Below are 18,438 nucleotides of genomic sequence, written 5' to 3' on the forward strand. Positions count from 1 at the left end.
TGAGCCTGGTTCTCCTGACCAATCCTACATCCTGGGCACTTTCCACTATCTCAGGGTGTCTGAGGGCATCGTGGTGGCCACACACCTAGTCTGCGGTCTTGCGTGTGGCCAGTGCTCCATGGACATTTGTGGAATCAGTGAATGATGCCACCTTGGCCTATACCATCCAGAGCTAGCATATTTCCTCGCAGCCAGTGTGGGAGTCTCAGGGTATGTGCTACATGGAAGTTTATGGAAGTGAGATCGTGATGTCCTGAGGAGCCTAAAATTCAAAATCCAAGGGACTGGTGAAGCCAGAGCAGTCTGACCTTCACTGGCTCAGCTTTTTGCTCTGCTGTCCCTACTCTGTCTCCCCTCATGGCCATAAGATGGCTGCCACAGCTCCAGGCATCATGTCTTCACACTACTGTGTCCAGAAATAAGCATGAATTTCTCTTCCTTCATTCCCCTTTTCCCATAGAGGATAACGTTTTCCAAAAGCCCCTCAGCAGACATCCTCTTGCTTGTCCTTGACCAAGACTGAGTCGACATGCTGCACCTCAACCAATGAGATTATGGTCTTGCCCGCCATTCTTGAACTTATTGCTGTCCAGTATCTGAAGAAAATGGATTGACAACAGTGGCTGTAATGATGGGCACAAGCATAGGGACAGTGGTGTGGATGCTCCAGTGTTTAGTTCTGTTGTACATAGGATTACAAAGAGTTGGAACCACCTCGATGGCATCTAACAAAGACAACGTATCTGAAAAAAACTGAGGGTCTGTTGGCAAGGGAGGAGGAGGGGGAGATGACTGTTGTGTCATTTATGATGCTGAGGGGACAGGAGAGGTCAGTCATGCACCTGTCTCCATCACAGTCCCTTCTAAAGGAAACAGACCTCAGAGTACCTGCCAACGGGGAGTCCTCGGCCACCACCTGTTTTGTACCATGTGACTTTCCTCCACAGCAGACTGGACCAGGGTAAGCTTCCAGGGATCTGGCACGGACAGGGGCACTGGGCCAGCCAGGGCTTCTCTCTCCACCACAGGAAATGAAACTGAGAGAGAATGAGGCTACCGGATCAGTGCTGCTCCAGGTGTGCTCTGCAACGAAAGAAGATGCTTGCACAAATAAGAGGCTCCTGCCTACATCACTAAGCACACGCTTTTCTTTCTGAAGGGCAGTTATTTAACCTCTCTGGAACCTTCATCTGTAAAAGAGGGATAGTAATAGTTCTTATCTTGCAGGTTTTTATAAAAGTTACGGGAGTGAGACGTTGACAGGGGCTTGACACAGTTCCTGGCACATAGTAAATGCTCAGTGTTACTCTTATTGCCACTTCATTTTCCAACTTCCCTAAAGTGGATAGGGTCACCACATTGATTTCCTAGGGTTGTCGTAACAAAAAACCACAAACAGAGTGGCTTATAAGAACAGAAATTTTTACCTCAGAGTTCTGGAAGTCAGAAGTCTGAATTTAGGGTGTCAGCAGGGCCATATTCTGTCTGAAGCCTCTAGGGGAAGACTCTTTCTTGTCTTTCTCAACTTCTGGAAGCTCCGGTCTTGCAGCTGGAGCATAACTCTGCCTTCAGGTGGCCATCTTCCTACTGTGTGTCTCTCTGTTTCTCTTCTCTTTTATAAGGACACCACTTAGATTAGACTAGGACCCACCCGACTTCGGTATGACTGCATATTAACTTTCTGATAACATCCTCAAAGACGTTCTTTCCAAACAAGGTCACATTCACAGGGACTGGGGGTTAGGACTTCAACAGAACTTTTTGGCAGACAAGTCAATCCATAACAGTTACTTTTCTTCCGTGGGCTTTGGTATCACCCGGGAAGTCTGTTACAAATGCATATTCCTCGGCCCATCCCCAGAGAGTCTGAGTCAGTAGATGTTTTGAGTGGTGGTCCTTCTGAGGAAAAACAACAAGGACTGCCGGGTCCTTCTCCTGATCTCAGACACACAGAAAGCTCCAGTTTCTGCAGATGTCCTCACTGGCCAAACATATCGTAGCCCACAATGGATGCTGAAGACTGTGGGCAGTGTCTCTGAGTCATTTTCAGAACAAAGGCACAGTGCCTTCCTGGCACAGGGCAGGTCCTCAGGACAAATGCCAGCTAGTTCCAGTTCTGGTTGTGGGCTCTGCGTAGCCAGAGTGTTTCTCACACATGGCCTTCCCAAATGAGTGCAGGAACGTTGACCCACTGGAAAGCGTTTGGCACCATGTTATCATGACTTGCCAGCTCTGGCACTTGTCCCACTAATACGAGTAGCTGCGGATCACTCTCGAGAGGCTCAAACTACGTGCTTGGTTCAGCCAAATCAGATACTTCCTCCCTCAGCTGCCCCATCTGGCTGGGAAATTTAATCCATAAGTGGCCCCTACCAGCCCTCCCTGGCCAGTGTGCTGGGAATGAGCTGCGGCTCCTGGGGCCTCCTCCAGCCTTCTGTCAGCTGGTGGAGGCTTCTGGAATTCCCACAGTGGAAGGTGCTAGAGGATGATGCAAGACGATGATGAAGTAGGGGGAAGCCTCGAGGCTGCCTGCGGCCCAGCTGTGCTCCTTGGCGTGTGCCCATCTCTCGTGGATGTGAATCTATACACCAGGCTCGCCTTCCAGGCCTCAGTGCTAGACCAGGAAGTCCTGCCATCACCCTGCTGTTTTTACAAAAAGATTTGGTCAGTTGCCCTGGGGGTTTCAGATTAGCATCCTTTATCTGTAAAAATCTTAAATTTACTTAAATTCCTGGTCAGTATTGTATCGAAATATACCATGGACTGCCAAAAGAAAGGACAAGTGTGTCTTGGAAGAAGTACAACCAGAATGCTCCTTAGAAGCAGGGATGGTGAGACAACATCTTACATAGTTCGAACATGTTATCAGGAGGGATCAGTTTCTGAAGAAGGACATGCTTGGTGAAGTAGAGGGTCATCGCAAAGAGGAAGACCCTTGATGAGATGCATTGACACAGCGGCTGCAACGATGGTCTCAAGCATAACAACGATTGTGAGGATGGTGCAGGACAGGGCAGTGTTTCATTCTGTTGTGCATGGGGTCGCTATGAGTCGGAACCGACTGGACAGCACTTAACAACAACAACATTGTGTGGAAATGGGCAGTTGCAGTAAAAACCATTGTGCGGAAACTCAGGAAAATCTATCTGCTTATACAAACACTCCTGTTTTTCACACCCTGAAAACTCATCAGGCCTTAGTGCAACACACATTCAGTTACATAAACAAAGCTATGACTCTGCTCAATTCTTAGGTGGATAAGGGATGATGAGGGGACCCTCAGCCATAGAAACACTTGCTTTGTTGGGGGGGATTTTGTGACAGTCCCTGGGGTTGGTCTGATTCGGAACACGTTTGCTCAAATGGCAGACAGTCCACCGTGCCTGGATCTTCCTGGGAGCAGGTGCCTCCTTGGCCCTAGACGCAGTCTGTCTCCCAGTTGCCTTCATGTTCTGACCCTCTGCGGGCATGTGAGCAGGTCTGATGTAGCTCCCTGGGTGGCCCCCGCAGATATCTCAGCATAGGGATCTGGATCTACCTCCTTGAACTCCCTTTTACCATCCTAATTCTTAGTTAATTCTTCTCACCCTGTCTAAAGGGCATGGCCCAATCCTAACAGTCCTCACCATGACTGCCGGAGAGGTTATCTCTGAACCTGGGTGGGGCAGGGACCCTGTAGAGTGTGAGAATTGCCTTCCACTTCACTAAACCTAGAAGCCCTGGTGGGTCAATAGTTAAGATCTTGGGTGGTAATCAAAAGGTCGGCAGTTTGATCTGACAGGGATCACAATAGAGGGTCCCAGACAGAGCTGGAGAAAAATGCAGAACAAAATTCTAACTCAAAAAGAAAGACCAGACTTGCTGGCCTGACAGAGACTGGAGAAACCCTGAGAGTATGGCCCCCGGCCACTCTTTCAGCTCAGTAATGAGGTCACTCCTGAGGTTCACCCTTCAGCCAAAAATTGAACAGGCCCATGTAACAAAACAAGACTAGAGGGGCGCATGGGACTGGAAGGCAGAAGGGAACGGGAAAGCTGGTAATAGGGAACCTAGGGTTGAGAAGGGAGAATGTTGACATGTTGTGGTGGTGTTAACCAGTGTCATAGAACAACGTGTGTACTCACTGATGAGAAACTAGTTTGTTCTGTAAACCTTCATCTACAGTAATTTAATTGTACTCCTTCAAAGTACAAGTAAAAAAAAAAAAAGAAAAGGTCGGCACTTTGAATTCACCAGCTGTTCCTTGGAAACCCTATGGGGCAGTTCTACTCTGTCCTATAGGGTCACTATGAGTTGAAATTGACGTGACGGCAACAGGTTTGGTTTGTTTTTTTTTTTCACCAAACCTTGGGCTGACGACCTGTACTCTTTCTATGGAGCTCACTGCTCTACGGGTTAACGCCCCAGCCTCCCAGCTCTGTCATCTCTTGCTCTGAGGCTGTTACAAATTGAATTGTGTTCCCCAAAAGATGTGTTGGAATTCTAACCCCTGTATCTGTGGATGTAATCCCATTTGGGAAGAGGGTTTTCTTTGTTATGTTCATGAGGCCATATGGGGTAGGGTGTGTCCTGAACCTAATCACTTCTGAGTTATAAAGAGCAGCCTGGACAGAGACAAGGAAGCACAAACTGGGGGAGGGGGTGGAGATAGATGCCACGTAAAGATTGCCAGGGAACCGAGGAACACCAGGGCTACAGGTGCTGAGACAAGGCGCTCTGAGTTCAAACTTGCAGCCTCCTAAACTGTGAGAAAATAATTTTCTGTTGTGGTATTTGTGTTACAGCAGCACTGGGAGACTAAGACAGAAGCTGGAGGCCACAGCTATCTCCCCCAGTGCCATGAACTTCAGCTGCGACGACCAGCTGTTTTCCTTTTCTTGTTGGGGTTTGTGACAGACACCCAGGTGTCATCTCAGAGGTTCAGCCCCTGGAAGCAGACTAAAATGGAGTCTAACGTGGAGGATGTTTGTTAGGGATTGACCTCTGTGGAAGGAAGGGGACTGAGCAGGAGTGAGCAGGAGTTGAGCTGTGATGTAGGTCCAGTGATAGCCTCCATCTACCCCACGGGGAGCCCTGCAGCTAGAATGGGCCTTCTGAGTTGTCCTGAGTTGGGCTGAGGTGGCTGGGCCTTTAATCTCCCACATCCATCAGTCCCTGGATGTGGCCTGCCCTGGTAAGAACATGGCCTTGGGTGAGGCAGCTCTGGGCAGCTCTGGGCTGACTGCTGAAGGGTGTCTACTGACAGTATTTCTAGCAGCTAGAGTGAAAAGTCCTTCATGCAGGAAATCTAAGTGGCACAGCCCATGTCCACCACATTGTGACTGTCCAGGTGTGGCAAGGAGCAGGCTTGTTCTCGACTGTTGTTCTGCTATTAAGGAAGCCTGGGGTTGCCTTTGCTTTTTGAAGGCCATGACACACACCGCTGACTCACACTGAACTTATTGTTGGCCTGAACCTCTCAACTCCATTTGGACTCATCCACAGGACTCCACGTTTGTCCGGTCATGTTTCATCTTGTTAGATTTGGCTCCATGCTCTGGGTTGTAGAGCTCTACCTTGGATCCTGACTCTCTTCTGAGACCCAGGCTCCTGTGTCTGCCAGCTCCTGGTCTTCTACAGTTTTCATCAGCAGCCTACTATTAAGTCTGCTGCATACCCTCTCTGGTTACCATGACCCCAAGTGGAGAGAGTACTGTTTGCCGAGACCCAGGTACCCTGGGGTAAGCTTCAAGTCAACATAGCAGTGTAGCAAATTGGCTAAAGGTTTGGGCTTGACTCTTGGTTGTCCATTGACTTGTTGGGTGACCTTGGCCATGGTATGTACCCCCTCCCTGTGCCTTAGTTTCCTTATCTGTAAAAGTGGACTATAACAATACTTACCTCCTAGGGTTGTTTGAAGATGAGTGGGAGGCCTAACACAGGTAGCAGCAGTGAGGAGGGTGAAGGGAGCAGGACTGGCTTAGAGTCCACCCCTGTGAGCCCTGCTGTGGCTTAAATTAACACTCAACTGGTGTTATTTTGAATTACATTCAACTGGTGAGTTACATTCCACCGGTTCCACCTTTTGTCTCAGTGATTTCAAACATGCTTGCTGTTCTTCATGTGAGATGGCCCCTTGATGGAGGTATCCAAGGGCCTACCAGGGAGTATTTTATTTGCTCCCTAACCATCCACTCATCGTCATTAGAAGGCAGAAACAGTTTAGGGTTTGGAATTAGAAGACTGGGTTTCAAGATCTAAACCTAACCATTTACTCATTATGTGACTTTGAGTCTTCTTCTCTTGAGGCTTCATTTTCGTATTTATAAAATTCCTACGTTGCAGAACTCTTGAGAATATTAAATAAGAAATGTGAAAATGCTTTGCCAACCATAAAGCTTTAGGGAAATGTTAGTGATCACAAGTGGGCCTTGGGTGCTGGACCCCTTTCTGCCTGCAGGAGGGTCCAGGAGCTGGATGGACAGGAGGCCTGCTGACCGTTTGTGCCAGAGAGTTGGATCCTCTCTTCTTGGTACTAGCTGGGCTCTGTATTTCTCTTGGGACTAGCCAAGGGACCATGGGCCCTGCTTCATGGCTGGTGGCCTCTGATACATCCAGGTTGCCCCTCTGAACTGCCTTCCAGACTGCCTTTGAACTGCAAACATTACTTCTACTTAGTTGTACTTTTTGAACCCAACTGGCAATCAAACCCACTGGAATTGGCCTCTCTGGGGAATTGGGTAGGGTGTGGGCAGGTAATTAGAACAACGTGGGGCAGGTGGGGAAGGGATGGATCTGACACTAGACACCCCAACGTTGAGGCGGGTGGGTGCAATGATGGGAGCTGAGGGTCAGGGACGGCACATAGCAGACCCCTGAGTGAGTAGATGTGGACAGGCGAAGGTCCTTCTGAATCATAGGACTGGATCGATATGCCTTTATGGAGGCCTGCCCTGAACCTGCTGTCCTGGGAAGTCCTGTATAAAGGCTAAGATAGAAGTGTCACCAGGCCTGTGGAGCATGAGGTGGGCACCCTGTCCTGGCCAGGGGTTCTGGGCAGGCTTCCAGGAGATGGAGGCTAAATGGAGACTGGCCGGGTGAGTAAGAGTTGGCCAGATGAAGGAAGGTAGAATGGCATTCCAGGGAGAAAGAACAAAATGAGTGAAGTCAGGTCAACATGACAGTGTAAATGGCAAGGTGGAGCATGGTAGAAGGTGACACTGGGGAGGTGGGCAAGGAGCTTGGCATTTTCTCTTTGGGTGGTGGGGTTTCAAGAGGTGTGATGACATGGCCCAATTTGTATTTTAGAGAGCACCTTGGGCAACATGTGGAGGAGAGATGGCTGTGAGGCCAGACTAGAGGCTGGGAGACTAGGAGGGGCTGAGGCTGTCCTGGTGGAAGATGAAAATGTCTGAATCAGGGTGATAGGAGGAGGGATTGGGAAGGGAAAGAGGCTGAGGGGTATTGGGAGGTAGAATTGCCTGGGTGGGTGTTGAGTTGGCTGTGGGGAGAGAGGGAGGGAGAAGGCAGAGTCTCAGGCGATTTGCTCCTGGGGGTTTCTGGGTAAGGGGACAGGGGCATAGCGGAGCTGGTCACCAAGATGGAGGAGGCAGTTGAGGGTGGATTAAGTATTAGAGAAATTAAAATCATGTGCCTTGAGGTGTCCCATGGGCTATGATGATGTTTGACCACTGTCCAGGCAAGTGGGCAGATACAGAGGGGTTCAAGAAGAGGTGTTGACGTGACTTAGCATGTGGCAGGGGTTAGGAAATACGGTGGGTCAGATTGTTCTATCAAGAGGGAGGACACATCCAAGCTGGGGCTTGGTTCAGCCTCAGAGCTTAGGGTCCTGGAGTGGGTGAGAGGGTCAGCTGGAGGTCAGGTCTCAAAACGAAGGCCAGATAGGAGACCTGGAGTTTGGGGACAGGGGAGAACCAGGGGTTGGTTGGCCTGAGGGGTGGAGGTGCTTCCAGGGCTTGGCTATGGGGAGGAGGGACTGGCTACAATGGCATCTTCCCTGGGTGGCAAGTGGCATTGGAGGTGGTTTGGTGTAGTCATGCTCAGGCGTGAGCATGGGCTGAGGGTGTCTTAAAGGCTGCTCTGGTCCATTGTGACCTGATTTCCTGAAACTGCCAGCACTTGTTTTCTCGGAAGACCCTAAATTAAAGGTTTCACTGCATGGCCAAGACACAAAGCCAACACTTAATGTGGAATCAGGCCTTCAAGCCTGAGGATGTGGCCAGTTCAGCTTCCTGGGGTCTCTTTTGCTCACCAGTGGTGTGGGCCTCTTCCCCTAAGGAAAGGGATCCTGGAGGGGAGCAGATCCCATCCCCAAAGACTTTGCTGTGAGTAAGTTTACTATCTTGGTCAGAAGGATGAAGAAACTTGGCTGAGATAATGTCCAAAGATAATGCCGGTCCCTCCCATATTGACCAAGGCTACTCAGGGCACTCTCATTTCTCAGGTTTCAAGGACCAACCCTGTGGCTTTCCTCCCCTGCCTGTCTCTGGGTGGGGTCTTTCTGGAGCCCATAGAACACTGTTTACCCACTACTGCACACCTACGAGGGTCAGGGTTGGGTGGGGGTGATGGCGTTGGTGGTGGTGAGATGCCACCCACCAAACAGAAAGCATAGACAAATGCTCAGGTCACGGGGCCTCTAAGAGCGAGGCCATACAGAACAGAGCCCTGACCCCAAGAGTCCCTGGAACCACGCGTGACTGGGCAGGGGACTGGGTTTTGAATTTCATCTGCAAAGGCACCGAGCCCTCTTCCCTTGTCTCTGCCTGCCTTCTTCATTGTTTTTGGCCAGGTTTTGATTTTTGGAAGCCATTCACAGCCCATTAAAAGATCAAATGTCTGGAGACAATGATTTGAGGCATTTGAAAATGTTTTCCAATTCACAGCTCATTTCCCTATAGACAGCTTTGACCAATGTGGGCTTCAGGGGGTGGCTGGTATGGCTGGTCTCCTTTTGTTCCAGATGCTGGCACAGATGTCAGGGTGAAGCATCTGCCCTCGAATATCCCAGTAGTTCATCCCAAATAGAATCACACTCTCTCTTTTTTTTTTTGGCAGCACACACTGAGTGCTCAAGGTGTCTCTGACACTCTTTGGCAGAGGTGAAGGAAGGGCCCAGGTGGCTGACGTCTTATACCATTTCCTGACCTGGTTTTGCTGGGTATCTGGCAGACACAGGAATCCCGGTTTGTATCAGTTAGGCGGGGGCCTTGCTGGTCCCCTGGGCAGGAGGGCTGGGCTCTCCTCCCAGCTTAGCCTCTGGTTTGAGCTGTAGCGATGGCTAAGGTGATTTCATCTCTCAGTCTCTTTCCCCATCTGCAAAATAGGAAGGACAATCCTTAGTCCATTGTTAACCTCGGTTTAGGTAGGTAGCTATATAACCAATAATGATACCTCGGTTTAGGTAGTTCTGCACAGTTTACACAACACTAACCTGGATATGCTCAGGTAGTCCTTGTAAGAACCTTGAGAGGTAGAATTTTTTATTTAACTGAGGCTCAGAGACGGGATGTCACTAATTGCCCAAGTCACACAGCAGGTTGGTAGCAGAAACAGGTTTACCAAAAAAAAAAAAAATCTGTATATATATTTTTTGTGAATATACACAGCAAAACCTGCTCCCACTGTAGTTTCTAGACGTAATGATCAGTGACAGTGGTTAGATTGTTCGCACTGTGTCAACATTCTCGTTATTTCTGTTCTAGGTGTTTCACTTCCATTTACTTTCTCTCCCTGTCCCCCAATCTTCTGAGCCATGCTTTAAAATAGCTGTTGACCCTTTGGTCATATATATATATATATATTTGTATGTATATGGAAACGCTGGTGGCGTAGTGGTGAAGTGCTATGGTTGCTAACCAAAGGGCCGGCAGTTTGAATCTGCCAGGCGCTCCTTGGAAACTCTATGGGGCAGTTCTACTCTGTCCTGTAGGGTCGCTATGAGTCGGAATCGACTTGACGGCACTGGGTTTGGCTTGGTTTGTTTTTTTATGTATGTATAAAATATATATATATGTATATTTTTTATATATATAAACCGGTTGCCATTAAGTCGATTCCGACTCATAGCGACCCTATAGGACAGAGTAGAACTACCCCATAGGATTTCCAAGGAGCAGCTGGTGGATTTGAATTGCTGATCTTTTGATTAGCAACCAGGCTCTTAACCACTGTGCCACCAGGGCTCCTGTGTGTATATACGTATGTATATATAGGTCTGTATATATTTTAAACACAATACTCAAGGCGACAATCTTTACTTTTTGGGCTGAATTGTTACTTAGTGTAAAGGTAACTTCAGGGGATAGTTTCAATTCAAGGTTTGAAGGGTCATAGTGTCAGAGACTCCTTCAGCCTCCAAAGGTCCAGTAAGTGTGGATTCTTTAAGAGTTTGAAGTTGTGTTCCACATTTTCTCCCTTTTTATCAGGATTTATCTATTGTGTTCCTATCAGAATGCTTAGTAGTGGTAGCTGGGCACCATCTAGTTCTTCTGGTCTCTGGTGGAGAGAGGCAGTGGTTCATGTAGACAATTAGTCCTGTAGGCCAGTTCCTTCTCTGATTCTTGGATTTCCTTTTTCTCTTTTGTTCCAGGTGAATAAGGACCAATAGTTGTACCGTAGATGGCCCTTAAGCTTTTAAGACCCCAGATGCTACTCACCATACTGGGAGTGGAACATAAACTTTGAGAACTATATTATGCCTATTGACTGAATTGTCGCACAAGACCCTAGCCTTAAGCTCTGAAACCAAAAAAACTAATCCCGTGAAGTGATTGGTTATGTCTAATTAGTGTCAGCATCTGTAGCCCCCCACCCTTTTTGGTTGTTGTTACTGTTTCAAAACCATGTACAACCTAGCATTTGCCCATTCATCCCTTTTCCCTACGTATAGCTTATCGATAGCAGTTAGATCAGTCATGCTGTGCAAACTTCACCCATATTCAGTGCCACTTTACCCATTTCTATAAACAAAAAGTGACTCCTACCTAGGAACGCTGGTGGTGCAGTAGTTAAGAGCTCAGCTGCGAACCAAAAGGTTGGCAGTTTGAATCTACCAGCCTCTCCTTGGAAACTCTGCGGGGCAGTTTCTACTCTGTCATGTAGGATCGCGATGAGTTAGAATCAACTCGATGGCGACGGGTTTGGTTTTTACCTAGAGAGTACCTTCTCCTTCATTCCCCCTTCCCCCTTAACCACTGGTAACCACCAATGGACATTGGTTTCCATGTATTTACCTATTCATGTCATTTTATAAAAGTGAGAACATACAATATTAGGTTTTTTGTGATTGACTTATTTCGCTCAACATAATGACCTCCAGATTCATCCACATTTAAGATGTTTCGGGAACTCATTTTTCTGTGCCACAGAGTAGTAGTCTATTGTATGTCTGTACCACATTTTACTTATGCATTCATCTGTTGTTAGGCGCTTAGGTTGTTTCCATCTTTTTGCTATTGTGAGTAGTGCTGCAATGAACATAGGTGTGCGTATGTCTGTTCGAATCACTTCTATTAGATCCCTAGGGTATATACTTGGGAGTGGAATTGCCAGGGCATATAGCAGCTCTACCTGTAGTTTTTTTTGAGGAATGGCCAGACTGTTTTCCATAACAGCTGTACCATTTTGCGTTCCCACCAGCAATGGGTGAAGGTTCCAATTTTCCCACGTCCCCTCCAACACTTGTTATTTTCTGCCTTTTTTTTTTTTTTTTAAATCTGAGAGTGAAACTGTACCTCGTCCTGGTTTTGATTTGCATTTCCTTGGTGGATAATAATGTTAACCATGTTTTCATGTGTCTGTTGGCCATTTCAACATCCTTTTTGGTGAAGTGTTTGTTCATGTCCTTTGCCCATTTATTTGTCGTTTTGTTGTTAAGTTGTAGAGGTTTTCTGTATATTTTAGATATTAGACTCTTATTGGTTAAATGGGATTTTTTTCCTGTCAGTTGTCTCTTTATTCTTTTGATAAAGTCTTTTGATGAACATTATGTATTTAACTTTTACGAGGTCCCAGTTATCTATTTTGTTTTCTGTTACTTGTGCATTCGTTGTTGTGTTTGATAATCAATAATTTAAAAAAAAATTAGGTTTCAAAGCCTTGCTCTTATATATTCTTCCAAGAAATTTATGATTTTAGATTTAACATGTAGACCCTTGATCCATTTTGAGTCAGTGTTTGTGTATGGTGTGAGGTATGGATCTTGTTTGATTTTTCTGCAAATGGAAATCCAGTTTTGCCAGCACCATTTGTTGAAGAGGCTGTTCCTTCCTCACTGAATGGATTTGGCTCCCTTTTTGGAAATCAATGGACCATAGATGTTTGGATTTAATTCTGGGTTTTCAATTCTATTCCATTGGTCTATGTGTCTATCATTAAACCAGTGCAGGTATCCCCTGCTTTTGAAAATTCCCTTTACGCCACTTTGTTTTTATGGAAGAATTACATGAGTACATGTTTTCGCTAACCAAAAGAAGCCCAGAGAGGATTTTTGCTTTTACGAAAAAAGGCAAAAAGCAGAAATAGCTTCAGCGTTTGTTTTGCAGTGAGCACTTAAAGAGGAGCATGCCTGTGAGCAGCAAGAGTGGCGTCACCAAGCACCTTCCCCGGGAACTACACTCAGCATCTCAGCTTTTACTATATATTAGTGCTATTTTATGTTTTATGCGTTACTTGGTATAATTTGGTAGGTTATTTTTTGGGTCTGGGAATGCTTAAAAAATTTTCCCATATAAATTAATGGTAATTCCTTCTTTGCTTTACGCCATTTTGGCTTCCGAAAGGTTTCACAGGAATGCAGTGCTTTCTGATAGTGAGGGAAAACCTGTACAGGCTGTTTTGATTATTGTAGCTGTGTAATATGTTTTGAAGTCAGGCAGTATGAGGCCTCCTACTTTGTTCTTCTTCTTCAAAATTGCTTTGGCTGTTTGGGGTCTCTTGTCAATCCATATAAAATTGAGGGTTACTTTTTTCCATTTCTGTAAAGAATGCTGTTGGAATTTTGATTGGGATTTGGTTGTATCTGTAGATCGCTTTGAGTAGTATTGACGGCTTGACTATATTAAGCCTTCCAACCCATAATCATGGAACATCTTTAGTGTCTCTTAGCAGTGTTTTGTAATTTTCACTGTATAAGTCTTTCACATCCCCAGGTGAATTTATTCCTAGATAATTTACTCTTAGATGATATTGCAAATGGAATTGTTTTCTTAATCTTCTTTTCAGATATCTCATTGCTGGCAGACCCAGATTTTGAACTAGATTTCATGGTGCTTTTGGGGAGAGGGGTTGACTTTTGACTACTTTTTTTTTTTAAACAATTACTCACATATGGTAGGATGACTTTTTTTTTTTAAATCATTTTTATTGTGCTTTAAGTGAAAGTTTACAAATCAAGTCAGTCTCTCACACAAAAACCCATATACACCTTGCCACACACTCCCAATTACTCTCCCCCTAATGAGACAGCCCACTCTCTCCCTCCACTCTCTCTTTTTGTGTCCATTTTGCCAGCTTCTAACCCCCTCCACCCTCTCATCTCCCCTCCAGGCAGGAGATGCCAACATAGTCTCAAGTGTCCACCTGATCCAAGAAGCTCACTCCTCACCAGCATTCCTCTCCAGCCTTTTTTTAATTTTTATTGTGCTTTAAGTGAAAGTTTACAAATCAAGTCAGTCTCTCATACAAAAACTTACATGCACCTTGCTATATACTCCTAGTTGCTTTCCCCCTAATGAGACAGCACACTCCTCTCCACCCTGTATTTCTATGTCCATTCAGCCAGCTTCTGTCCCCCTCGACCTTCACACCTCCCCTCCAGATAGGAGCTGCCCACATAGTTTCATGTGTCTACTTGTTCCAAGAGGCTCACTCCTCACCAGTATCATTTTTTATCTTACATTCCAGTAAAATCTCTGTCTGAAGAGTTGGCTTTGGGAATGGTTCCTGTCTTGGGCTAACAGAAGGTCTGGGGACCATGACCTCCAGGGTCCTTCTAGTCTCAGTCAGACCATTAAGTCTGGTGTTTTTACGAGAATTTGAGGTCTGCATCCCACTGTTCTCGGGCTCCTTCAGGGATTCTCTGTTGTGTTCCCTGTCAGGGCAGTCATCGGTCGTAGCCGGGCACCATCTAGTTCTTCTGGTCTCAGGCTGTTATAGTCTCTGATTTATGTGGCCCTTTCTGTCTCTTGGGCTCATAATTACCTTGTGTCTTTGGTGTTCTTCATTCTCCTTTGCTCCAGGCGGGTTGAGACCAATTGATGCATCTTAGATGGCTGCTTGCTAGTGTTTAAGACCCCAGATGCTGCTCTCCAAAATGAGATGCAGAATGTTTTCTTAATAGATTTTATTATGCCAGTTGACCTCGATGTCCCCTGAAACCATGGTCCCCAAAGCCCCGTCTCTGCTTTGCTGGCCTTCCAAGTGTTCAGTTTATTCAGGAAACTTCTTTGCTTTTGGTTTAGTCTAGTTGTGCTGACCTCTCCTGTATTGTGTGTTGTCTTTCCTTTCACCTAAATTAGTTCTTGTCTACTATCTAATGAGTGAATATTCCTCTCCCTCCCTCATACGATATTTGTCCTTTTGGAACTGACTAATTTCACTCAGCATAATGGCTTCCAGATTCCTCCATGTTATGAAATGACTCACGGATTCATCGTTGTTCTTTACTGATGCGTAGTATTCCATTGTATGAATATACCATAATTTATTTATCCATTCATCCATTGATGGGAGCCTTGTTTGCCTCCATCTTTTTGCTATTATAAACAGTGCTGCAGTGAACATGGGTGTGCATATATCTGTCCATGTAAAGGCTTTTGTTTCTCTAGGATATATTCCAAGGAGTGGGATTGCTGGATCCTGTGGTGGTTCTATTTCTAGCTTTTTAAGGAAGTGCGAAATTTATTTCCAAAGTGGTTGTACCGTTTTACATTCCCGCCAGAAGTGTGTAAGTGTCCCAGTCTATCCAACACTTATTATTTTGTTTTTTTGATTAGTGCCAGCATTGTTGGCATTAATCCAAATGGAAACTTATTATACTTTTGATTTGCATTTCTCTAATGGCTAATGGTTGTGAACATTTCCTCATGTATCTCTTAGCTACCTGAATGTCTTCTTTAGCGAAGTACCTGTTCATATCCTTTGCCCATTTTTTAGTTGGGTTATTTGTCTTTTTGTTGTTGAGTTTTTGCAGTAACATGTAGATTTTAGAAATCAGCCGCTGATCAGAAATGTCATAGCTAAAAGCTTTTTCCCAGTCTGTAGGTAATCTTTTCACTCCTTTGGAGAAGTCTTTGGATGAGTATAGGTGTTTGATTTTTAGGAGCTCCCAGTTATCTAGTTTCTTTTCTGCGTTTTTAGTCATGTTTTGTATACCGTTTGTGCCATGTATTAGGGCTCCTAGTGTTGTCCCTATTTTTTCTTCCATGATCTTTATCATTTTAGTTTATATATTTAGGTCTTTGATCCATTTTGAGTTGGTTTTTGTGCATGGTGTGAGGTATGGGTCTTGTTTCATTTTTTTGCAGATGGATATCTGGTTATGCCAGCACCATTTGTTAAAGAGACTGTCTTTTCCCCACTTAACAGACTTTGGGCCTTTGTTTTGACTACTTTTTAATTTTCTTCTATGGTATCGGTGATTCATATTTTTGACCTGCCAATATTGGGAATTTATGTTTTCCTAGAAAATTGTCCAGTCATCAAGATTTTTGAAAAGTTTTGATGTCAGACCGTATATGCCGTTTACTTATTTTAATTCCCTATATCTGGATTTTTTTTCTTGCTCCTAATGTTAATATATGTCTTTTTTGGTTTCTTATTAAACTTGCCTAAGCTTTGTTTGTTTTTTATTTTTAAAACCATGTTTGGTTTTAATTTTCATAGGTTGTCAGTTTTATGCCTTCTTTCTAGTCTTTTAGTGTATATCTTTAAAATTCAAAAACACATATAATTGTATATTTTTCTGCTACAACTAACATTGTTCAACTTCTATATCCTTTCCTCGAACAAGACAGGCATCTCAGCAACTTTAGTTCCCTTTGTCCTCTTTACCACTGTCTCTCCCCACCGTGCCTCTTTCCATGTTGAAATCACCTTGTATTTTATATCTAGGCTGTTATTAAATCTTGTTTCTTTGCTCACAACTGCTTCACATATTTAGTATCTTTCTCCTAGATCCTTTATTTTATTTTGATGGAATATACCCTCTAGTAATTCTTTCAGAAAGGGTGGCTGGTCAAATTTCTGAATCCTTGTGCATCTGAAAATGTTTTCATCTTGTCTTTGATTCTAAAGGATAGTTTGGCTGAGCATAGAATTCCCTTCAGAATGAAGCTATTGCATCATTATATTCTTCAATCTGATGTTGCTAATAAAACCTGCCATTGAGTTGATTCTGACTCATAGCTACCCTGCAGGACAGAGTAGAACTCCCCCATAAAATTTTCTAGCCTGTAGACTTTACAGAAGTAGATGGGCATATCTTTCTTCCATGGAGTGGCTGGTGCATTTGAACTGCCATCCTTTTGATTAGCAGATTAACTACTGTACCACCAGGGCTCCTGAAGTCGCTAATAAGAAGTCTAATTTCAATTTATTGCAAGTTATCTGTTTTTCTTTTCTTTCTGCAGCTTTTTGCATTTTCTCTTTATCCTGAGTGTTCTGAAATTTTGCCAGTATTTGTCTAAATGTTTGTCTGTTTTTATTCATTTTGCTTAGCACTAATGCACCCTTTTAAATTAAGAACTCACATCTTTCTTCAGCTTCTGGAAATTTTATTTTTTATTTCCTTAAGTAAATACTTCTCTTTGATCTCTCTGATTTCCCCTTGTACAACTACTAATAGATAGATAGTGGAACTTCTCAGTCTGATCTCTAGATCTTCCATTTTTTGCTCATATTTTCCATCTCTCTGTTCTTTTGCGATACATCTTGGGAGAGCTCATAGCTGAGATTTCCAGCTCACCTTCTCTATTCCTCAGCCTCTCTGTTGAGCTTTTTATTTTTATAGTCATACTTTTCATTCTTAAGAAATCTGATTTTTTAAAATTTCATTATAATTTTTATGGGTGAAAAATTCTCTTATCCATTTCAGAACATTAATTATGCTTTAAAAATTGTCTTCATTTACTTGCTTTATTGTTTTTCCTGAGGTGTGATTTATTGTATGATTTATTGGGCCTTTCTTTCATGGTGTTGGTCTTTTTTTTCTCAAATAATTTGAAATTCTTGGTATTTGGGGTTTCCCATTAGCTTGTCTGCCAGTCTCTGTTTTCTATAGCTTTGCCTTTTGGAGGGTTGATGGTATGTGTGAAGGGTCCAGCAAAGTGTGTGAGAATTCAGTGTCTGGCCTTGGGAGGGTCCCCATTCTTTCTGGAGGTCACCAGCTTTTAAGACTCTGCTCATCTTTCTGGCCAGGCACCTACTCTGACCACACCTGTCTCAGGGCAGGTGAGTGAGTCCAATGCTTGATTCCTGACACCAGCAGAAGTAGGGGTCTGGGTCTACCTGCCTTGCTTCTTCTACTGTGGTCCCCCAACCAATGCTTTAGCAGTCACCTCTGGGTCCCTCCCATGCCCCATTAGTCACATCTGCCCCTTCTGAGCTGCTCCCAACTTTTGACTCCATCCTTTCCCCTGCATGGTTGTGCTGTTCATTCCTTCTTCAAGTTAGTCCTATCTGTTTTCTTTCCCTCAAGATTCCTCAAAATCTCAGGCCCACTGCTTCTCATTTTCCAGTGTTGTTAGGGACTCTCTAAATTTCTAGGGAAAGAGGATAGGAGGGGGAGGCGGGAACATGTGCTCCATCTACCATCTCGATGCCCTCACCCTGTTAATATTGTTTGCATATGTCCCCTCCTCCTCCACTGTCACTGCCCAAGTGTAGGCCTCTCCTCCTCTCCTCTGGATCTCAGCCCTCTAACTGGCTTCTCTGCCTTCCTCTCTCCTGGCCATTCTGTCCTACACACTGCAGCCAGAAGGGCTGTTCTAAAACATAGATCCATCCAAGTCACTTTCTTGCATGGAATCCTTCAATGGCTCCTCATCGACTTTATGAAATAACCCACCTTTAGCATGGCAGGTAATGTACTTCTTCCCTGGCTCCTCCCCTTCCTCTAGCCTTTCAGCCATATCTAATAGCATGCAGGCCCCTGGACATGCAGTGGTCTCTTTGACCTCCATGCCTTTGCTCACTCTGTTCCCTCCTCTGCTAATGCTGTTCCCTTTCAATGCCCCCAAACTTTTGGTCAGCTAACACTTATGGATCAGTACTCAGCTGTTTGGCCTTCCTTAGAATCTGCTGGGCTAAAGGCCTTTCTTTTTCCCATAGTTCCCTGTGTTCATCACCGGTTGTACCCATTACCCTGCATTCCTATGGGCCTGTATTTCTCACCAAAGTGAGGTTTCCCAGTGGGAAGGATTGAGTGTTTTCACTGAT

At 44.8% G+C, this 18,438-nt stretch overlaps 1 protein-coding gene across 2 annotated transcripts in view; it reads left to right on the forward strand.

Annotated features, from left to right (window-relative positions):
- Positions 1–18,438, forward strand: part of COL26A1 (collagen type XXVI alpha 1 chain) — a 248,177-nt gene that overhangs the window by 42,584 nt on the left and 187,155 nt on the right. The window lies entirely within an intron of this gene.

The sequence above is a fragment of the Loxodonta africana genome, chromosome 12, assembly GCF_030014295.1.
Source record: "Loxodonta africana isolate mLoxAfr1 chromosome 12, mLoxAfr1.hap2, whole genome shotgun sequence".
Lineage (NCBI taxonomy): Eukaryota > Metazoa > Chordata > Mammalia > Proboscidea > Elephantidae > Loxodonta > Loxodonta africana.